The sequence below is a fragment of the Hesperophylax consimilis genome, chromosome 2 (genome assembly GCF_061612785.1).
Source record: "Hesperophylax consimilis isolate HC1 chromosome 2, BYU_Hcon_1.0, whole genome shotgun sequence".
In the NCBI taxonomy this organism is placed as follows: Eukaryota; Metazoa; Arthropoda; class Insecta; order Trichoptera; family Limnephilidae; genus Hesperophylax; species Hesperophylax consimilis.
In genome coordinates this window covers 36,220,508-36,225,071 of record NC_142837.1, presented here as the reverse complement: position 1 = coordinate 36,225,071, position 4,564 = coordinate 36,220,508, and positions in this window count along the sequence as shown.

The window sequence follows — 4,564 nt, the reverse complement described above, 5'->3', positions numbered from 1 at the left end:
CCAGAGATGGCAAGAGAAGTAGAGGACGTCAACACATGAGATGGGAAGACGACCTAAAACTCACGGCTGGACATCAATGGAGAAGAGTAGCGCGTGACATGTCCCAATGGAAAGTGTTAGAGGAGGCCTATGCCAAGAGGCAAACTGAGCTTCGGGATATATTATAACAAACAAAATATTTCTAATATTAATGTACCTAACAGAAGTTCAGAATAAAAGGATTATTATTATTATTATTATTATAAATTATAAATTACTAGCTGACGTGTACCCGGCCTTGCTGGGGTTTATCCTTAGACGATAAACAAATATCATGATGAACTTTTCTGTAGGCCTTTTTAATATGTACAATTCCACAATACGTTATGTTGATGTATCTCATAAGGTTTAGCCAGCTTTAGCAATGTAAGCGCCCGATTTTATTTCGACTATCTCTACTTAATATAAGATATACTATGAATGTATCATATATATAAAACTTTTGGAAGAAATTTTCTAAATGATATTGAAAACCTTATCAAAATTCGTTGCGTATTTAAGAAGAACTAAGCGCACAAACAGACAGACGCGGAAAGCGACTTTATTTTTATATTTTATATATAAAGATAGGCCATAAATATTGGATTAATTATGATTTTAAAGGCAGTTTTGGCAATTATTTGGCCTCCTCAAGTGGTAAGACTCTCGTTTAGCAAGCCGAGGCTTGCGGGTTCAAATCACTGATTGATGAATTTTTGTTATTTCACAATTTACTCATTTAAAAAAAATATAAGGAATATTCTTAACTCGAAGATATTCTCAGTATCTTCCTGGTGTAAGACTACCATTCAGAATTAAAACATTGCTTGAAATGGCTTTGGCCGTGTTTGGTGACCAGATCTGAATAACCAGGTACTTCCCCACCTTCCATTTAAATAATTACTAAATTGAGTCTCACAACATACCCCGATTGGGGATGTTATTGTCTCACTGCCTCCAGATGGGAGGGAGCAGTTAGGACATACATTGAAAAATAATCTTGCTCGAACTACCATGTTAATATAATATTTAATATCTATTGAAATTTTAACAGCGACCAAAAGTTTTTAAAATTTCAAATCTCTTTTTAAACTTTTTAATAACACTTAAAAATTTATTCTTGTCAGGATTTTATATTTCATTTCTTTAAATGTGATAAAGATTACGATCATCTTTTTTTAAATTTCGTTTAACAGCGCGTTGCGGTTCACATCTGACGGTTTAAACGACTGCAAAGCGACACACTTAACTTTGCAGTCGGTGGTGTTATCCACTTCAAATATTGAAGATACAATGCAAAATAATTGAATATTGAAGACACCATTAGACAATTAAATATGTTCGAGTATTTTGAAGTAATTTGTGTTTCAAGCTTAGACAGCGAAAATTGGAAAATACGGTGGTGATTCATGAAAAACTGTCGAATGTGGAAACATTTTTTTCATTTGAGCCCAATTATAACTGTTTTACCTTAAAAACTTAATTACGAATTTTTTCTCAGATTATTATGTACAACCCCCCAAGGTTTCGCTGTATGAGCGTGGAACCCGGTTTATGTATAAAATATTATTAATTATTAAATCTTCAAAATGTAATATTTAATCACTGAACACAATATTATCGACTCCTAAATGAAAATTTTAAGCAGAAAAATATTACATCTAGGAACTGAACCCAGGACCTCAGCCTTGCTGGGGTTATGCTTTACCGCTGAGCTAATTCAACCCTATAACCTTCGGTCATATTTAACTGCATCACACTAAAAACTACCAACATTATCTTCATTTTCCAAAAAGCATATGTTTATTGGCTGCTATCTTTTATGCATGATTGCAAAATTCTTCCCCTATCAAATGTATTCTACAGTATATAACAGAAGGGTTGAATAAGCTCAGTGGTAGAGAAAATTCACGGCAAGGCTCAGGTTTCTAGATTAAAATTCCTCATTCTGATTTTTCCATTTCAAATTTTCGTTTTAGAATAAATAATTTAAAAATAAGGCACCCAAATGTATTCACTACATGTCACAATTCACTCAATTACTTATTTAACTACTTGTTCTGTGAACAAATGACCTCATCGCCAAAAAATTGGTTTCCTAATTTTCACTTAGTTGAAAAATCAAAACCAAAAATTCGTCTAAAATCATAAGATTGTAAATACATACTTAATTATAAACCATACATTGCAGGTATATTTTTAAAATTTTCAAAAAAGGAATTATACATTCTTTGTCTAAAGAAACGTCACGATCTCAATCACAATTATTTTTCACACTTTCTTCAGGACGTTAATAATGAAAAAAATGCTTCGAAAATCCAAATAAATACGACGGTTTTACAGTTAAAAAGAATCTGTATTATCTTGAAACGGAAAACATTAAAAAAATTACAGACAGAGAAATTCAGAGTCAATGATTTATACTACTTGGTTTAAAATTTGGCTTAAAACAAGAAACATTTTTAATAGATCCGACAAGCGGTGGGAAATAAAAGTGCCGCAAATTAAATAAGAAAGATTTAATTAGCAACACAATTGTAATTGGAGATGACTCACCCCGCAAATGGAAGAGAAATGTAGAGACTTTCCATGGGTTTTCTCAAGTTTTTAAATGACACGACCTTCAGAATAACACTTTTACATCACTTTTCATCCATTTTTCTATTTGTAAATCCGGGAACCATTTAACACCCCTGCCATAGGTCACCCCAACGTTTGCTTCGTTTGGTGACTCAGCAGGGGTTGCCCAGGTTTCTGGGGTGAGGTTTACCCACCTACTGCGTGGCGGGCCGAATCGGGAGTGACTGGTGGAGGGAGACCTTTTCACCTCTCCATTCAAACTCTTCCGACCTATTGCCTTGCACTGCAGTGGGAGGGCTAAATTCATGCGTCAGTAACTCCTGGATACTTAGATTACTACCCACTCCTCATAACTTTTTCCTTCCCAGAACTTCTTCTCCTACCTTTTCATAAAATGGCCTCCACACAGCATCCCCAAAGATGACAAAGGCCCTTAGAGATTTTTTTTCTCAGGGCCTCCTGTGTGAAACCAATGATAAAAAACTCAAATTTAGTATTTTTTGTCAGCCCACAAAGTTAACTACAGATGTACGCTTTTTGTTTTTGTTTTCAATTGTATTTACCCTATTTGTCGAAAATGAAAAGATTTTTTTTTCCTTGCAGTATTTCCGAAGGCGACGATGAAAACTACTCCTATTTTAAATCTGAGGAATGTGACATTTTGGATGGTCACTGTCCTTTTTCAATATTAAACCTGGTCAGATTTACTGATGATTAAGTTTTAATTGAAGATATTTAGTCACTTTATTAAGTTATGTAATTTATTAAGTTAACTGAGAGAAATAAAGACTTTTTACCTGCTTATTTCTTTTATACTTGTGTTTGTGTCAATTTCTCAATTTCAACTAACTGGTGGTCGCAGTCTCAAACCCAAGCAGTTGGAATTCTTGTGCGGTTGTTGTACAAAACACAATTCAGTTCCAACTGCTCTCAACCGTTTGGAGCCAGTGAGACTGAGGCATCCTCGATTGGGGTATGTTGTGAAGCTGAAGGTATTGGGGAGGGGAACGATATTGGAAAGAGGAAGGTGGAGAAGTACCTGAATTTGAAATCACCATGAAGTCACCATGAAATAAGCAGCATATAAATGTCATGTATTTTTAAAATAAATTAAATAAATTAATAGGTAACTACTATTTTCATTAAATACCATAAAAAATCATTGAAAAAAGTCAGGCAAAAGGTAGAAATCAAAAATCAAAATGGATTTACAGGTTTAGTAGTTACCATAAAGAATAAAGTGAGAATGGAAATATCTAATAACAAAAGTTCTTATTTCTAAAGTTTTCCCCATTTTTTTCTTTCTTATCTCATTTTGTAACTAGCCACTAGTTCTCAGTATATATACTGTACTATATACTAGTTCAAAGTTGTAACTATTGAAAAAATAAGGCACTCACCAAGAATACGATCCAGACAAAATTTGTATCACCCTCTTCAAACCTTAAACGAATTGTTGATTACCTTCTTCAAGGCTTAAACAAAAAAAATATCACCCTTTTCAAGCCTTAAACGATTAATAAACTAATTGGATTATTGAGTTGATTTTGAAAAATTATATACTTTACTGTTATTTTTTATTTCCGTAAAACAGTTGAACACTAATATATCACAGATATTACAGATGTAGAATACAAAAAAAATGGTAAAAACAAGTTTAGTAACCACAAATAGCGTAAAAATAACATTTCCCTTTCCAACTCCTTCCCTTCTCCACTACCTTCAGCCTCACAACACACCCCAATTGAGGATGACCGTAGTCTCATTGGCTTCTGACGGTCGGGAGCAGTGGGGACTCTTTTGGGGATGGCCGAAGTCTCACTGACACCAGACATTTGGAAGCAGTGGGGACTTTTTTGCTGTTTTTGAATATTTATGATTTAAAACATAATTTTAAAAAATCCAACAAAGATATAAGAGGTGAGATTATTGTGTTATGTTACGATGGAATAACTTGAAACTTTTG